Source organism: Papio anubis, chromosome 15 (genome assembly GCF_008728515.1).
Source record: "Papio anubis isolate 15944 chromosome 15, Panubis1.0, whole genome shotgun sequence".
NCBI classification, from domain to species: domain Eukaryota; kingdom Metazoa; phylum Chordata; class Mammalia; order Primates; family Cercopithecidae; genus Papio; species Papio anubis.
In genome coordinates, this window is record NC_044990.1 from 27,815,542 (window position 1) to 27,835,414 (window position 19,873).

At 37.6% G+C, this 19,873-nt stretch overlaps 1 protein-coding gene across 2 annotated transcripts in view; it reads right to left on the bottom strand.

Annotated features, from left to right (window-relative positions):
* Positions 1 to 19,873, bottom strand: part of CAB39L (calcium binding protein 39 like) — a 134,083-nt gene that overhangs the window by 101,061 nt on the left and 13,149 nt on the right. The window contains exons 2-3 of one of the 2 annotated variants that reach the window (XM_017951243.2): positions 18,580 to 18,702; positions 17,749 to 17,824 (exon numbers count right to left, since the gene is read on the bottom strand). The gene's annotated coding sequence lies outside the window, so the exon portion shown is untranslated. The remainder of the gene's footprint in view (positions 1 to 17,748; positions 17,825 to 18,579; positions 18,703 to 19,873) is intronic. The other variant, XM_017951244.2, reaches the window with a different exon arrangement.

The following is a 19,873-nucleotide window of genomic DNA, read 5'->3' on the forward strand; positions in this document are numbered from 1 at the left end:
CCAAATACGTATTCCTAACTCATCTTAAACTGCAACAAAACAGAGACTCTTCCAATGGCCAGGACATAACTCCTTAAAAGGCAATTTAACAACCGTCTCCAAATACTTGAACAAACTCTTTGTGGATTCAACATTCATCACAAATGAATTATCCATGCTTTTCTTCCAAACAAATTCTGCATTTTCTATACAATTCTTCATGCTTACTAAAAGATTAACAATTTCTCCATTGGGATAGAGTCAAAACTGCAGATGAAAGATTTGCCTTAGTAAAAAGAAGTATAACTTTTATAAAAAACAGAATCATTCTTTTCAAGAAATAGAGGTAGCAACAGTTTTTAAAATTAAATAAGAACTAGAAGAATGTAGTGAGACAGAATCTCATACATCGCTGAGTAGAACAAAATCCCCAGGAACCTTTCTAGAAACAACTTACCAGAATACTCATGCTTTTTAACATACTAATTCTACTAACAAAAAGCTATCCTGAGAAAATAGTCAGAGATGGCTAGATGTTCAATGATGTTATTGCAATGTTATTTACAAAGGAAAGCCGAGTATCTACAAAATGGAAATAGTTGAATAAATTACATATGCTACCATCTTAGAATATTATAGAGACATAAAAACATTTTAAGTGCCATATATATTCATATAACAAAATATGTTAAGTAAAAATCAAGAAATAGGACTAATACTTCAAATTCATTTTAAAATTATATATATACACACAAAACTGTGTGTGTGTGTACAGAGACATGCATAATTTTATATAGATAAAAGACTAGTAGGAAATACAACAAAATTTTAACACTTCTCTGGGTAGTAAGATTACAGATTACTTTTTTCTGCTTTATAATTTGCTGTAACAATCAAATTTTCTACAATAGCATTTATAAGTTGAAATTTTGTTTTAAAAAAGAAGCAGCTTTGTTTCCCCATTAAGGAGGCATTTAAAAAAATGTGGGCTTGCTGGGCAGTGTGGCTCATGCCTTTAATTCCAGCACTTTGGAAAGCCGAGGTGGGGGCGGATCACTTGAGGTCAGGCGTTTGAGACCACCCTGGCCAACATGGCGAAACCCCGTCTCTACTAAAAATACAAAAAACTAGCTGGGTGTGGTGGTGGATGCCTGTGGTCCTAGCTACTTGGAAGGCTGAGGTGGGAGAATCACTGAAGCCTGGGAAGTTGAGGCTGCAGCTAGCCGAGATCATGCCACTGCACTCCAGTCCGGGCAACAGAGCAAGACCCTGTCTCTCAAAATTTTAAAAATAAAAATAAAAAATGTGGCCAGGTGCGGCGGCTCACATCTGTAATCCCAGCACTTTGGGAGGTCGAGGCGGGTGGATCGTGAGGTCAGAAGTTCGAGACTAGCCTGGCCAACATGGTGAAACCCTGTCTCTACTAAAAAATATACAAAAATTAGCTGGGTGTGGTGGTATGCACCTGTAATCCCAGCTACTCAGGAGGCTGAGGCAGGAGAATCACTTGAATCTGGGAGGCAGAGGTTGCAGTGAGCCAAGATCATGCCACTGCACTCCAGTCTGGGTGACAGAGCAAGACTACATCCCGAAAAATAAACAAATAAATAAGTAAAATTTAAAATGTGGGCTCTGATATATTTATAATCTATACACTCTACACTATGGTATTGGTGAAGCCTACAGACTTCTGAGTTTCCATTATAACCTCATGTTGAGTAAAGTTTTAAGTGCACAGGAAGGGTGCTGATTTGGCCCTCATACAGAACAACTTTAATGACACTAGAATGTGAGCTAGTGGATGGGGAGGTGCATCTAAACTGGGTTGTAGTGAGGGTAGAACATGTCACTCTGTTACTGGCTTTAGAACAAGTAGAGACCAGTGGCCTATAATTCCAAATAGAAGAACTATTGCCCCTCTACAGAATGTGCTTTCAAACCTTACCCCAACCCACAATAAAAAACATGGCTAACACAAAAACTCCAGTAACAAGCTAACATCCATGCAAGTAAAGCAAAAGTTTCACACCTGCTCTTACCACATCTGATGCAGTCTGATACTGTCTATGCCACTTAATTTAATATTTTGAAAATGTGGATTGCAGCTCACCAAACTGATTTTATGACCCTCTAGTGAGTGGAAAGCCACAGTTTGAACAATGCTGACAAGGAGACAGTGCTCTTCCCCTGGACCTGTAGGCGCTATGTAACAGAGCATCCAGTCATGAAGAAAACTGGCTCTGGAGCCTCCTGCCTGACTTCACGTACTGACTCTGCAACTTACAAGGTGCCTGGACAAATTAGTTCACCTCTCTGGGCCCCCATTTCCTCGAATGTAAAATGGAAATAATGTACCTATGTCATAGGATTATTATAAGGATTAAATGAATTAATATATAAAGTACTCAGAACAGTGCCTGGTACACAGTGAGCACTGTATAAATATTAGCTAAGATTATTATTATTAATGTGCCTACTGAGGAGGAAAAACACACACTGAGAATTAGGTAAGATGTAAGAGAAGGTCAAGAGGTCCTACATATCCTCATGCTCTTGTTAGAAGCAGAAAAAGAAAACTGATAATCTCAAAATCTTCTACATAGAACCAAGCAAATGTCAGTCTATATTAATTTGGTGTTTCTCTTTGATGCCTAAATAGATATTCAAACTAGATCTCACAGTTTATGTTGGCATATAAAATCTCACTGGCTCTTATCTGAACCCAATCCACTCCTGATTAAGATAATGGTCGGATAGTAATCCATTCCTGATTAGTGTTGAATAGTTAATTTTGAGATAGTGAGCACTTTATATTCCAATTTTTAAAATAGCCTTATTAGGATATCATTTACATACCACAAAATTACAGTGTTTGAGTGTACCAGCCAATGATTTTAGGGGATTGAGGAGAGTTGTGTAATTCAATTTCAATGCTGCAATTCAATTTCAGAACACTTCCTTTACTCCTATTTGTATCATCTGCCTACTTGCAGTCTGCCTATTTTAAATGAGGAAAACAATCATGCATTTCCAGGCCATCCAAAAACGCCAACTAATTCCCACAAATATGACTAACATATGCAACTTAACTATTTAACACTACTGTATCAGATAGAAATTACATTTTCCTTCTACAGTGAGCCAACATGTCCTATAATGTAAATAAACAATATAATAATATGTCAATGGTATTAAAATATTATCTAAATTGGACTCAGGCACCTGGCAGAAGCAAATAACAGAACCAAAATAACAGAAGCAAATAACAGAAGCAAAAACCTTCAGGGAAAGGGAAGAGAAAATAACGATAAAACACACCTTTGGGAGCTTAAGAGGATGGGGAGACTCTATCAGGGGAAAGACTGAAATAAAACTGTAACAGCCTCTCATGTTCTCCCAAGAAGTTTTCAGCAGTGCTTACAGGCAGAATTCTTATCTCATGTTTTCAATCCAGAAAGTAAAATTTGAGTTAAAAAAAAAACAACCCTGCAAGTCATTATGCTAAATACTCAGAAAGTGAGAATACCCACTAGGATGGCTATAATGAAAAAGACATACTAAGCACTGGCAAAAATGCGGAGAAACTGGAACTCTCAAACATTGCTGGTAGAAATGTAAAATGGTACAGCTGCTTTAGAAGCAGGTCAGTAGTTCCTCAGAAATTAAACTCAGTCACCGTATAACCCAGCAATCCCATTCCTAGGTTTATATCTAAGAGAAATGAAAACATACACCCATACAAAAACTTATATATGAATGTTCAGAGCATTATCCATAATACCCCAAAAGTGGGGAAAAAAACGACAAATGTCCATTAACTGCTGAATGGATAAATGTGGTACATTCATAAAATGGAACATTATTTGGTAAAAAAAGGAATGAAATTCTGATACATAATACAATACGGGTGAAAACACTACACTAGGAAGCCAGTCTCAAAAGGTCACATATTGTATGATTCCATTCATATAAAATGTCCAGAATAGGCAAATCCAGAGACATAGAATAGGTTCATAGTTGCCTAGAGTTAGGAGAGTTGAGAGGAAAGGGGAAGTGACTGCTAAAGTTACAGAGCTGCTTTGCAGGGTGACGAAAGGGTTCTAAAATAATTGTGATGATAGTTACATAACTGTGAACATACTAAAAACTACTGACTTGTACACTTCAATGTGTGTTCTAGAATTCTAGAATACATAAATTCTATCTCAATAAAGCAAACGCATTTTATTTATTTTTTTTTTGAGACAGAGTCTGGCTCTGTCACCCAGGCTAAAGTGCAGTGGCATGATCTCAGCTCACTGCAACCTTCCCCTCCTGGGTTCAAGCGATTCTTCTGCCTCCTGAGTAGCTGGGATTACAGACATGTGTAACCATGCCTGGCTAATTGTATTTTCAGTAGAGCCCGGGGTTTCACCATATTGGCCAGGCTGGTCTCAAACTCCTGACCTCAAGTGATCCACCCACCTAGACCTCCTAAAGTGCTGGAATTACAGGCATGAGCCACCACACCCAGCCAAGCAAACATATTTTAAAAACATCATTTTGCCATGTGCTTCTTACTCTTTCACCTCATGTATATTTGAAGAGAACTGTATGTTTTCAATTAATTTACATTTTATTCACCAAAATATTTTGTTTTTTGAGACAGAGTCTCACTCTGCTGCCCAGGCTGGGTGCAGTGGTGTGATCTCGGCTCACTGCAACCTCTCCCTCCCGGGTTCAAGTGATTCTCTTGCCTCATCTTCCTGAGTAGCTGTGATTACAGGTACACGCCACCATGACTGGCTAATTTTTGTATTTTTAGTAGAGACACAGTTTCACCATGTTGGCCAGGCTGGTCTCGAACTCCTGACCTCAAGTAATCCATCCACCTCGGCCTCCCAAAGTGCTGGGATTACAGGCATGAACCACCCTTATTCATCAAAATATTTTCAAAGAACTATCTGATAAATATCAAGTCTTTCAAAAGTTCTTCAAAAGCTTATTTTCCTCCTTTCGATCGTAAAGTTCTATTCCACTGAAAAATAAGAAATTCCAGCCTGGGCAACATGGCAAAACCCTGTCTCTCAAAAAAATACAAAAATTAGCCATGTGTGGTGGCATATGCCTCTAGTCCCAGCTGCTCAGGGGGCTGAGGTGGGAGGATTGCTTGAGTCCGGGAGGTCAAGGCTGCAGTGAGTCAAGATCACACCACTGCACTGCAGCCTGGGCAACAGAGAGAAACCCTGTCTCAAAAAATAGGAAGAAGAAGAATAAATGAAATTCAAAATGTAAAATCTCCAGTGCCTGAATCACAGTTTTCAAATTCAGCTTTTGTACTGTCAATTGGCAAAGCAACAACAAAAACCGCAAACTTTATTGTTTTAATCTATTTGGTTCATGCTTTGCAAGAGATGGTGGAATCTAGAAAATTTTAATCAGGGATTTTATGACCTTCCCCTCCCCAAACCCCGCCAAATCTGAACAAAGAGCTCAAACTACTTTTTTTCCTTCTTTTATTCCATATTATATAGAAGAATGCCACAGTTGCAAAAGAGCAAGCTATCTCTAAAATCCAGGGCCAAGATCAGCAATCCCAGTACTAAAGTCAAAAGAATCAATAAACAGTAAATAGGATTCATTAAATTCATTCTGTTTCAATTTGTCCAGTTTTTAAACACGTTATTCAATCACAGCCATCATAAAATAAGAAATATTAAATGCATTAACTTTAGATTAGAGGATGACAACTTTAAGGAAGTTGCAGATATCCATTTAGATATCCATGAAAGACAATTATGTTAATACTCTTTAATGTACAAGATTTTATTATAATTTCTATAGCACTGTCAAGAAAAAAAGGAGGGAGGCCTCAACAAACTGACAAGGAGGCTAACATAAATTTAAGTGTCTTGCCATATTTATCTATGTAAATAAATTCAGTTCTGAAAAACAATGCATAAATATACTTTAATGAGACAACTCCATTTATCCTCACCTTGTTGACTTTTTCATCTTATGTTTCCCAAATCAACTCCTCGGTTGGTTTATTAGCATTTTGCAATTATAGTTATATACTTTATTAATGTATTAGAGACAGCTAATTGTCTTCTAATATCCATTCTCTACTTCTTCTCTAACAAAATGCTCTTTATTTCATCATTTTGCCAAACAGTACAAAAGCTTAATTTTCCAGGCTCTTGCCTCAGCCTCCGGAGTAGCTGGAATGAGAGCTAAAGGTGTCAGTGTGACTTAGTCCTGGACAATAAAATGCAAGTAGGGGCTTCTAGGTAGACATATTTTTCTTTATTCTTCTAAGTAAAACCAAAAGCCATGTACATTATATTTATCATATAAAATGTGTTTGCTTTATTGAGATAGAATTAATGTATCCTAGAATTCTAGAACACCCATTGTTCTAACTTTATTAGAAATGCTAAGCATCAGCAGTACTGTTGGAATTACGAGAATTTGAAAGATAGCCGCATATAAGGTCAAGAATCAATAAGTAGAACTACAAAGCAGAAAGAAAAGTATTACATTTAAAATAACAGTAAACTCTAAGGGACTTAGAAATAAATTTAGCAAGCGAAGAACACATCTGCATGAAGAAAAAAATGATCATATCTAAGGGCAAAGAATAAGATCTGAACAAGTAAGCAAAATATCTGTGCAGGAAAGTTAAATTAAAACCAAAAGGATTCTGAAAGGTGGAGAGATGGCAAACTGGCTAGGGACCTCAGGACCCAGGAGAAAACATGGTAATGATATCCTGAATTTTCTTATTTTTGCTTTCTATATCCCACTCTGGATACTGGTGAAGCCAGCAACCCAGGAACACCAAGTGCAAAGAAACTGCCTCCCCTCTCTGCCTGCCCCCGCAGAAAGACTGCTTTCTCTAGCCAAAGAAACATGAAAGGGGCACCAAGACAGAAAACTTTTAGGCAATAAATAACTCCAGACAAACACTACAGAAAAAAGTGAAACTCCACCTCATCCCCACCAGCAAAAACCAAGTGGAAAGCCTGGACTTCCATCCCTGTCCAACTGTAAGAGGAGGCACCCCAAACTCTTTCCCTGAATGGGAACAAGGGGAAAGTTGGGACATTCATCCCCCTTGAGCATGATCTAATATCCCCCTTCCCCATCTGCGTTAGTGGAGACCACTGTAGGAGCCTGGACTTGCAGCCCACACATCAGTCGCAAGGTGCTCCTCCCCGCACTGCAGGAGTGGTGCCAGAGGGGACTTGTTGAGTGCCAGACTTTCACCACCACTTAGCAGTACCAAGGCCTCCACTCCACATGGTGTCAGAGAGCAGTAAGGCACTCCTCTACCTCCTAACAAGCGGGGTACCAGTAGAGGCCTAGTGGAGAGCCTGAACCTCCTCCTCTACCCAGCAGTAACAAGCAAACCCCCTCCCCCAGGCTGTCAACTGAGAACAAGGAGAGAACCTGAACGTCCAAGCCCATCTGGTGGTAATGAGGCAACCCTGTCCACCCTCAGCAGTAGTGTTGGAGGGTGCCTGCTAAAACACAGATTTAAGTAAGATCCAGAGTCTTATAATACACAAAAACAACAACAACAAAAAAACCCCATAATACACGAATGTCCAAGTTTCAGTCAAAAATCACTTATTAAATCACAAAGAGATTTACCATTTGTTTGATGTGTGTAGGGGAGGGATAACCTATTATACCAAGCACCAATAAGATCTCAAATTGAATGATTAAAGACAATCAAAAGATGTCAACACTGCAATGAAACAGCTTGACTGTGCAACAATTTTCTTTTCCTCTCAAAATCTTCTGGCCCTTCAGATTAACATTCCACTGATACTGCACTTACATGGTAAATGCCTTTACTAATTTATAAATTATAAACTTTGTGATAAAGAGTTAAGTACTTCCAAAGAATTTTAGCCCAAGGAAAAGTCGGCATTTAAAAATTTATTTTTGGCTGGGCGCGGTGGCTTACACCTGTAATCTCAGCACTTTGGGAGGCCCAGGCGGGTGGATCACTTGAGGCCAGGAGTTCAAGACCAGCCTGGCCAACATGGCAAAACCTCATCTCTACTAAAAATACAGTAAGTTAGCTGGGCATAATGGCATTTGCCTGTCTTCCCAGCTACTCGGGAGGCTGAGGCAGAAGAATGGCTTGAACTGGGAGGCGGAGGTTACAGTGAGCTGAGATTGTGCCACTGCACTCCAGCCTGGGAGACAGAGCGAGACTCTGTCTCAAAATAAATAAATAAATAAATAAATAAAATTTTAAAGTGTATTTCTCCTTTTTTTTTTTTTTTTTTTTTTTTTGAGGGATGAGTCTATGTTGCCCAGGCTGGTCTCAAACTGCTAGGTTCAGTGATCCTCCCACCTCAGCCTCCTGAATAGCTGGGACTGTAAGTGCACCCGGCTTCCCTTACTTTTTTATTTCTTAAACTTACCATTGATTAGAAGCAACTAGAATGAATTCCTTGCACTTCTAAAATTTGTTATTCTCTAATATTAGTGTGCAATTCTTACAAGAGTAAGACCAAAAGCATTTTAAAAGTCAATCTTTAAGTATTAAAAAACATACTGGAAAGACTCATCAAAAATAATTGATGAATGAGATGATACTAAGTCATTTTTAAGAACACTAGAAAATGTTAATCTTATATTCTCAGTATACAGACTTTTTCCAAGTTACACGTAAAAACCAGGAAAAAACAAAATCCACAGACCTAATGCGGAAATGTGATATGGCTTGAGTGAGGATAAAAAGAGGAAGAAACAGATGTGCTACTTGTGAAGGACTATACCATAGATCAGTGATGCTCAATCGTTAGTATCATCAGGATCACCTGGAGAGCAGGTGCAACAGATTACTGGGTCCTGTCCGCAGAATTTCGGATTAAATAAATCTAGGGCAGCTGAGAATTGGCATATCAAACAAGTCCCCACAGGATGTTGATTCTGCTGGTCCAGTGACCACATTTTGAGAACCACTGCCTTAAAGAGATGATGTGCAGATCACAAAATATAATAATAAAGGTCAGCTATTGGAAGCCTAACTCTAGTGAAGCAAGCAGAACTGCTGTACCTAATGCTGAATTAAGATTAAGAATTAGGGTCAGGGGCAGTGGCTCACATCTATAATCTCAATATTTTGGGAGGCCAAGGTGGGAAGATCACTTGAGGCCAGGAGTTACAGAGCAGCCTGGGCAACAGAGCAAACCCCCATGCCTACAAAAAATAAAATACAATAATTTATTTAAAAAGAGTAAAAATTAGTGGGAGAGAAAGGGAAGTCAACCCTAAGTTGCTGTAAAGGTAAAAGTTCATAAGAACCAGAAAATTTTAAAAAAAAAACTCTCTTCCCATACACGACAACCTTATTAATGCATTTATTCAATATTTATTGAACAAGAACTATATGCCAGGTACAACACATGGAGAACACAAACATAAATAAACATTAACTGCTAAAGAACTCATCATCTATAAAGTGAAACAGAACAAAAAGCAATTATAGACCTAGAAAAGTTAAGGAATTCAACTAAAATAACAAATACAGAAAAATCTTTTCGGCAAATTTGTAAGTTATAACTTCAATGGAATTCTTATTCTTTGGTGACAGGAAAGAAAAAGGGAGAGACTTCACTCTATTAACAATAAGAATCACTCAAAATAGAATAACGAGTCCATACTGACATAAGTAATTGAATAATAAATAAATGGAAGAGAAGGGACAATCTCCTGTGCAGAAGAATTCCCAGTAATTAGCAGGTGGAACATAACTCCCCACTCCCTGAGTGTGAGTTATAGATCATGACTTCTTTCCAGAGAGCGGCATGAAAAGAGAGGTGATGGAAACTTGACTGTGGAGAAACCTCACCAATACTACCTCAGCCTAGTGATCAAGGTCAGCATCAACAGTGATGAAATTGACAGTATGTGATGAAAATGGCACTGCACTTCTGAGATCTTCCTCAAAACTCATAACTCCAGTCTAATAAAGAGAAAAGCATCAGACAAGTTCAAATTGAGGAACACTTTTACAAAGCACTTGACCAACACTTCTGAACACTGTGAAGGTCATAAAAAAACAAGGAACGTCTGAAAAACTGTCACAGCCATAAGGAGCCTAAGGAGACACGATGACTACATGTAACGTGGCATTCTGGAACAGAAAAGGCTCATGAGGTAAAAACCAAGGCAATTCGAATAAAGTATGGACTCTCGTTAATGATAATGTAAAAATGTATCAGTATTAGTTCATTAATTGTAACATGTTAATATGTAACAGTTAATAAACTGGTTGTAGGATATATGGGAAATCTCTGCACCATCTTCGCAATTTTTCTGTAAATCTAGAATCGTTTTAAGAAATAAAATTTATTTTAAAACTTGAGAATCAACTTCTCAGAATACTAATTTAGTTTTTAAAAGTCACAAAATTCCAATGATGGAAAATAAAAGAATACATGAGTATATTACTGATTAAGTAAAGGAATAAATAAGTATATGGAGATTTGCTCCTGACAGGAATTTCTAAATAAGTTTAATGTATATTTTATAATGAGAGAATGGGAATATCAAATTATGTATTTTTAAGTTAATGGTACTGAGGTCATTTCACCAGAATTACACCATTATAAAGCTATGATTGACAAAATCCACAAGAATGCATTAAGCAGAAAACACGGACAAAAATTTTTCAGTAGTAAAACTAATTTAAAATGTAACAAGCACAAAGCAATTCCAATTAAATAAATACTGAAATAAGATGTCAGTGTAGAAAAGAATGAACCTGAATTAATATTTCACAATGCACATGGTAATACATTTCAGGAGGTTAAAAAAGTAAACCTAAGAAAAGCCAAAAAATAACTAAACAGGAGAACATTTTTTTATATTACCTTAGGAGAAAAATTTGAGTACTGAAAAAAAGACAATCAATTTGAGTATTGAAAACTTTTATTTTTATATGAAAAATAAAAACTTTTTATGCAATCAATAAAACAAAAATTACAGGAATAAATGTAACAGACTAGGAGAAATCATTACAAAGCTTGCTACCCAAAATATCCATATACAAAAATACAGGCATATGTAGAAAAATACATATGTCTATATACTCATATATAGAGATGAGTATAAAAGTTCAGTTGTGCATTGTCAAGGGAATAATTTCCAAGTAGGAATACAATAAATGAATCAAGATATAGCAAAACGCATAGCTCTAGTAGCAAAATTATTTGGTAAACTATGCAAAAACAGGCACAAAGCTAAAAATATTTACTATTTGGCTTTTTACAGAAAAGGTTTGCCAACCCCTGGGCTAAAGAGGCAAGTTAATTCATTGACCTACACAATTTTTGGTGAGGTCGAGAGAGTCATTACAGATAATCCTTTTCAAAAAAGGAGGAAAATGGAAAGTACATAGAATCAGGTTACTAAAATACAGAGGGAAATGTTGGAAATCTGGAAATCCGTTAAGACTCAGTCCTATTTCCATCGGGAAATGATTCTCCATGGTTCTGGGATCCGTCTTCCAAGTTCATCCCTCTGAGTCACTCTTTCTTTTTTATGAAAGGTAGCACTTGCTTTCTGCTGAGTAGTTTTCTCATCATGCTTCCTGCTTGTAGAAGTTTGGGGGTTCAAAGGCATCTTTTCATTTTGTACTCTCTGTCCCCTTTAATCCAAGCTAGTAGTGATCCTCAAAATACATTTCTCTTAAAGCTTTGTGGGTCTCCTAGGAATCTCACTGGGGTTCTTTGCACTAAACAAAAGCCACATGCACAAATCTTTTTCAGATAAGCCCTCCTCTACCTTGAGATTCTGCTGAAATGGCTGCAGGATAAGGACCATTCCCTTAAGCTTAAGCTTAAGGGAAGCCCTATTGTTTGATTGAATGAATTGGTGAGTCACACCATTAGTCTTTCTTTAGAGGCCCTTTTATGTGACTGAAGAGGCAGAAACTTAGATCTTTCTTAAATATTAACAAAGGATTTTACAGCTACACTCTCAATTTTGTCCTTAGTTTTCCTGACAATGCCTTGGATCTGATCCTTGTTCAAGAAGGAAACTAGAATATTTCACCCTAAAATATGCTTCTTTAAAATAATTTTTTTTTTTTTTTTGAGACCGAGTCTTGCTCTGTTACCCAGGCGAGAGTGCAGTGGCGCAATCTCAGCTCAAAGCTCCGCCTCCCAGGTTCACGCCATTCTCCTGGCTCAGCCTCCCAAGTAGCTGGGACTACAGGCGCCTGCCACCACGCCCGGCTAATTTTTTTGTATTTTTAGTAGAGACGGGGTTTACCGTGTTAGCCAGGATGGTCTCGATCTCCTAACCTCATGATCTGCTTGCCTCGGCCTCCCAAAGTGCTGGGATTACAGGCGTGAGCCACCGCACCTGGCCAATTTATTGCTCTTTATTGAAGATTTTCTATAAGCTGGGATTTTAAACCACTCTAAGCCACTCTTGAGTTACTTTTCTCTCATGTGAACTGCACTGCAACATTACTAAGTGTGCTTGTTTCTCTCTTGTTCATCTGTTTTTTGCTGCAGGAGTCTGTCCCAACTACGAACTTAGTAAGGTTGAGGAAAATTATTTCTCCCTTTCACTTAGAAGAAGCCATTTCTTAATTTTAGCATCATTTACTGTTTGGAGAGGTGACATGGTCAAAACCATCAAGTCTCAGCTCTGTCAGGTTTATCAATCCTTTCTTTAGCATACTTGCTCCTCTCACTCTTTATGCATAAACGAGGTGGCACCTTCAAGTCTAGTTGGAAATCTTTTTAGCTACAGTACTCAGTTCATTATGCGCATTCTAGTTTCTATATTACTACAGGTGACAGTGTTGCTTTATAAAGCTTATGCTACTACATTAGAAGGTTCCCCTTTCCTCCAGTTTCTAACAAGATTCTCCCCACTTTCCTTTAAGCCCTGCCTGGCAACCTCACCAAAAAACATGAGACTACAGTTTCTCCAAGATACTTTAGGTTTACACTGACAGTGTCTTCAATATCCATTCACCTTTCATCCACTACCAAGTTCTAAAGCCATGCCCACTTAAAATATTCGTCACTGAACACCATGGCTCCTATGGGATTGTTCCCAAAGCAATCCCAGCACTTTGGGAGACCAAGGCAGGAGAATCACTTAAGCCTAGGAGTTTGAGACAACCCCTGGGCAACACAGTAAGACTGCATCTCTACAAGAAACAAAAGAATTAGCTGGGCGTGGTGGTGCACACTGGTACTCCCAGCTACTTGGGAGACTGATATGGGAAGACTGCTTTAGCCCAGGAGGTCAAGCCTGCAGTGAGCTGTGATAGCATCACTGCACTCCAGCCTGGGCAACAGCACAAGACCCTAGCTCAAAAAAAAATTGTTGACATCACTTGTCTTATTTCATTTGAACTGCTATATCAGAATAACATAGATGGGTGGCTTATAAACAATATAAATTTATTTCTCACAGTTCTGGAGGCTGGGAAGCCCAAGATGCAGGTGCCAGCAGATTTAGTGTCTAGTGAGGGCCCACTTCCTGTTTCCCAGATGGCCATCTTTTCGCTGTATCCTCACATAGTGGAAGGTGAAACAAGCTCTCTCAGGACTCTTACAAGGACACTAATCTTATTCATGACAGCTGCACCCTCATGACTTAATCACCTCCTAAAGGCCCCATGTCCCAATAGCATCTAATTAGGAATTATGTTTCAACACTGGAATTCTGTGGGGACACAGTCTACTGCATCAATCAACCTCTAGTGCCAGTATCAAATTAGTTGTCTACTGTGTAACAATTATCCGAAACTTGTAAGCTTAAAACACATCGCTTAAGATTTATTATTTCACATAGTTTCTGAGAGTCAGGAATCCAGCAGTAGTTAGCTAAATGGTTCTGACTCAAATGTCAGCCTCAGGCAGGGATGCAATCATCATGAAGTTTGACTGGAGCTGGAAGAAGGACTACTGGCTACTGGCTAGAGGCTTTGGTTCTTTGCTGTTTGGGCCTCTCCATTGGGATGCTCACTTGGCTAGCTTCTTCTGGAGCAAGTGATCAGCAAAAGTGTGATAAAGATGGAAACCACAATGTCTTTAAGAATTTGGTCTTAAACTTAACATTTTGCTGTTTTTTATTGGTCACACAGACCAGTCTTGGCACAGTATGGAAGAAGAATGAATCCACAGGGCACAAATACCAGGAGGTGGTGGGGGCCATCTTGGAGGCTGGCTGCTACAGTGGCTTGGCAATTCCAGGAAGAGTCTCATTTACAACATCCAAATAAGGAAGGAAAGAAACAGGGAGGGAAAGGGAGAACTTCTTCACATAACTTCTCTTTTCTTAGGGGGAAAATATTGTTCAGGGAGCTCTCCAATAAACTTCTATATCTCTTTGGCCTGAAGAGGATAAAACAGTTACCCACTAAGTGCAAAGGAGTCTAGAAAAATGAGTATCTGGCATTTTCTGCCTCAATCATAAAAAGAAAGCAGGAAAGTAGAGGTTGGTATGACTTTTGCATAGACAATCAATGGTCCGCCACAAAAGTTAAGTAAAAAGCATAGCAAAGATAAATGAGTCAATGATTAAAACCACCTATTTTGAATATATATTTCTAAATTCCAGAAATTAAATGGTTTACCTCAAAGATATTTGAAAATTTGTTTTTGATACAAATGTAAACAAAAAAATGCTAAATTAATATTCCTCACTATAATTATATAGCATTTTATAATATCCAGACTGTTCATATATGTATTCTTTACAATAGCCTTGAAAGAAAAATAAAGCAAATATTATTATGTTAGTCCCACTTTACAGATAAGAAACATGAATCAATGGTATGACCATAGCTTATTGCAGCCTTCAATTCCTGGGCTAGAGCGATGCCCTGCCTCAACCTTTCTAGTAGCTGGCCCTACAGGCATGCCACCATACTGGCTAATTTTTAAAATTTTTTTTAGAGATGAGGTCTTACTATGTTGACCAAGCTGCTCTTGAATTCCTGACCTCAAGCAGTCCTCCTGCCTCACCCTCTCAAGTAGCTGAAATTACAGGCATGAGCCACTGCACCCAGCAAAAAGTTATCATTTTTGACAACACTAATACTATAGTAATTTGCTTAACCCACTATCACTGACATTAGGTTATTTCCCATTTGTCACTCCCATGCTCAATCCTATCAAAATATTTTCATGCATTATTTTTCCCTCCTTACTTAGTTTATTTTATTAGGAAAAAATACCACAAATTGGTTGACTGGGTCAAAACATACATACATTTTTAGAACTTTGCTATATGCCAATTTCTAAAAGCAATTTAACATAGTTTAGTTAACTAAAGATGCTATCAGCATGAGTATACCATGAGGTTCGCCAAAACCTCACCATCCCCAATACCTTGCTGAATTCTTGCTTATTTAGAACGAAATAAAATGTTCTAATGTTCTCTTATTGTTTTAATTTGCATTTGATTACTTGTGGGATCGAACACTCCTTTTTGTGTTTTTTACTTTCTTCTTATGAGAACTATAAATTTGTATCTGTATTTAATTTACTAGAGTCTTGAGATTTCTCTTATAAAATTTAATAAGTTATTTATTTCTCATAAACATGCTGTTATTTGGTTCAAATATTTCTTCTAATGTTACCTTTTTAATTTTGGTTTTATCAACGTTCATTTGTACAAAAACTGTTATATAATAATTCTATTCTATAAAATGTTCTTCAGTGTTTTGTTTTGTTTTTTTCACTCCAAAATGGAAAAGTTACCAGCTGTCCACAAAGTTGATAAACACGCTACCAGCTATAATACTTATTCTCCTTTTAATCAGCCTGGGGTTTATTTTGATCTATGATATTCAATTTAAATTTCGTTGGCAGAATTCAAAAATTGTACTTAACTAAAGATGCCCTTTTGCATGCTGCTAACTGCTATAGATAGTTGGGCGGATTAAGATAACCCAAATAATGTGGAACTACTATAAATAATATAAATGCTGTGAATTTAACTATAAAATCTGCTACAGGAAATCAGTAAGACATGTGTAAACATTACCTAAAAGAGACAAAACAGCTCCCTGACCCACACAAGGTGGTTATAACCTAATTGAAAGTGCTCTAACATTATCTATTTTAGAAGACAAATAGGTCGTTCAGAAGGGGCACTGGTCAGCCATTGGCGTATAGGGCAGGGAAAAAAGTTACTGGGTTTTTCTCCTCTTTCAATTAATTCTTCCTACTAACTATACATTTCTTTTTTCAAGAATCATTTTCAAGAGGTTTTTAGCTTCCTGTGTTTGTTATGTGGTACTCCCACTCTCCTTTATTTTTTTTTTTTTTTTTTTTTTTTTTTTTTTTGAGACGGAGTCTCGCTCTGCCGCCCAGACTGGAGTGCAGTGGCCGGATCTCAGCTCACTGCAAGCTCCACCTCCCGGGTTCACGCCATTCTCCTGCCTCAGCCTCCCGAGTAGCTGGGACTACAGGCGCCCGCCATCTCGCCCGGCTAGTTTTTTGTATTTTTTAGTAGAGACGGGGTTTCACCGTGTTCGCCAGGATGGTCTTGATCTCCTGACCTCGTGATCCACCCGTCTCGGCCTCCCAAAGTGCTGGGATTACAGGCTTGAGCCACCGCGCCCGGCTCTCCTTTATTTAAGAAGTTAATGATTTTAGTTATTTCTTATTTTATCCTAGAGACTAAACTTTTTCTCAAGTACACTCTAGGTGAGTTGTCTGGTCTCAAGGTCTGGATGTTTCTGATCTGGAGGTGAGACTGGTATTGATATGGCTGCCTGAGGCTATCTTTGCTGATGTTATCAAACCTTTGAATCCTAATTCGTAATTCCTGTTAATACTGCAAGTGTCATACCTGTTCTCTTCATATTTTCATAGAATTGCACCGAAAGGCTTAAAGGTCATATAATCCAAATAGAAACTCAGTCTGCAAGCCTTGAAATCTCTATAGATCTGTTTCAGTTGTTTGCTGTTTCTGCTGACTCTTGCTCTCAGTATTTTGATTTTTTCCCCCTTGCTACATTTTGTAATTTTAAAAAATGTGTATGAGCTTACTTGTTAGAATTTTAACTACAATTATTTGACGACTGCATTGATAGTACATTCCTCCATGGAATTCCTCCAAGGACGATTTTTTATTGTTTTTACCAGGTACCTGAGAGTATTACAGACTGAGGTCCAATTGAAATTAAAATCCTCCACTTGTGGAGTTTTACAAACTATAAAAATGGTGTAAATTAAGGCCCCAAATTCAAGTGAATGTGAGCTGATAACCAAGAATTATTAGCGAAGATTGTAAGTCTACCCAGAACTGAATATCTTTGCAAGATGGTCTCTGATCAGGCTTCTTACCTTTATATGGGACCCAGGGATCTTTTTCTCTAGTCCTCATCCTGCTCCTTACACAAAGCTTCTATGACAACAGAAATCCATGGATGCCCCCAAAGTATTCAGTGACTTCAGCACCTGCTTATCTCACAGGATATATTATACTTGTTTTATTTCTAGCCCCAGAAAGTTCCCCTTATTTTCTTAATGGGCTCATCCATTCATGTAAAAGGATATTTTTTATACTGAATCTAGTACCTCACATGGTTGGTGGAGGGAGGAATTCAGGCTCTCTAGTCTATCATACTGCTACAAATCAGTCTACCATTTCTGCAACTGCTTTATAAAGTTTAAATACAATATTATATTTATTCCTGATAAATTTTATTTTGGGATGTTGAGTATAGTCTACAGGTCTGTCAAGAGCACTTAAAATCTTGATTGAGTCATCATAGTAGCTTACCTTAGAAGTTGTATATCATTTGCAAATTTGTTTGAACCTTCTTAGCCTTCACCAAAGTCACTGATCACCACAGCTTCTGACAAAAAGAAAAGCTTTAAAATTAATTTGTAAAATCTTTATAGCAAATCCAACATATTTTCTTATTGCTCTCAGTTATATATTAAAATTCCAGTTACAAATTAAATTTCCATTACAAATTACAAACACAAATTAAAACTCTCAGTTACAAATTAAATTTCCATCATAATCAAATAACTGATACATCAAATTAAAACAGGTAAATTTTCATATCCCAATAACTTCAAGTGGCAGACCTTTCAAACAGTAGTATTGAACTGAATGAAAAATATATTTATCATCAAGGGAAACCAGTAGAAGTATAAAGCGTTGGCTTGGGTAAAGGGGGCTCTAGGACCTCTGAAATCTCCAACAGCCCCCACCTTCAAAAGGAAGAAACATAATTTATTTAAACTAGTATCTTAAAGGTTGGTGTTTACAAAAAGGCTGTGCGAAGGCTTTCCTGACTGAAGGATACTTTCTTCCCCTTAGATATTCAGTAAAATTTTAGCTCTTTCATATTTCTATTGCTTCATAGCACAAAACATAGAAGGGCACTGAAGGGTCATAACGGGAAGCTTTGATAGGTGTCTTGCTTTTAACAACATCATGAAAACCCATACCTGTTAGATTTTTTTCTTTTCTACTTCACCACTTTTAGTTCACACCTTTACCAATTTCAGTCAGCAACGGCAATTTCTGTAAAATCTATCTTCATCACAAGAATGTGTATGTGTGTGCTTGTTTCCCCATCAGAAATAAAAGAAAACTTACACTTCTCTCCTTTAGCGCATTGCTCTTGCATGAAGAATGAATAAACCACTGATTTGGGGTTTGCATCTTTACGTTCTGAGCAGCAACTTAGAATGCTTTGCTCCAGTATATTTGATGGATATCCTGCAATAATGTAGGAAAAAACAGCACAGGCTTTGGAGTCACATCAATCTGGGTTTAAATCTCAATCTTCTACTTAGTAACTGGCTAATCTGAAGCAAATTTTTAATCTCTCTGAACCTAGTGGGAAAATAAGATGGGTCTCAATGTATAGCTGCAAGAAACAAATGATATAGCATCTATACAGTGTCAGCAAAGTGCCCACCATATAACACAAACTCTATTATGTTAGCTTTCCTGTGTAATTTTATGCTTCATTTTCACTTTACTCAGTCAAAGGAATTTCCAGACTAAATTTTAAGTTATAGCCTTGATAAATTTTATGGTTTTGTCCAACAATTATCAACATTTTAGGCCAGGTGTACTGGCTCACTCCTGTAATCCCAGCACTTTGGGAGGCCGAGGCAGGAGGATTGAGCCCGGGAGTTTGGGACCAACCTGACCAATATAGTGAGACCTCGTCTCTACAAAAATAAAATTTTTAAAAAATTTAAAAAATGAAAACATTTTTCAACGCTTAATGCTTTCAAAATAGCAGCGCATCAATACTACTACTACTGAATATATCCCACCAAGAAAGTACATTTCAAAATCTATGTTATAGAGTCACTAGAATTTGTTCCTTTTTGTGTGTGGTTATGTCACCAAAATGTGATACAGTCGTGTAAACTTACTTCAGTTCCTTTTCAGATTTTTCTTTCATTCTACCTTTTTATTTAATCCCACTTTTGAATATGTACACATACATGATGATTTAGGGTTAAAACTACAGAAACAACTTCTATTTAGAGCAATCTCTCTTCTGTTGTTGGCACCTTTACCCTGCTCCTTCCTTCTGTGGATAGATTCCATACTTTTCAATGCCTTTGTTTTTTCCACTTCCTAATGTGTTCTACAGATCATTCTCTATTGGTATATAGAGACCTTCTCCCTTCTTTTTTATGACCTCTATGGAAAGAGGATGACTTGGAAGGGGCACCATCTACTTGGAGACTGTTGCACTGTCTGGATACACCTCAGTTTATGCCATCAGTTCTCTATTAAGGGGCATTTTGGTTATGTCCGATCTTTTGCAAATGCAAGTAATACGCTGTTGTGACAAACCTCCCTTTGACTATTCTCTCCCACGCAGTTTATGCTTATGTATCCTTACCAGCAATGTATCAAAGTGCCT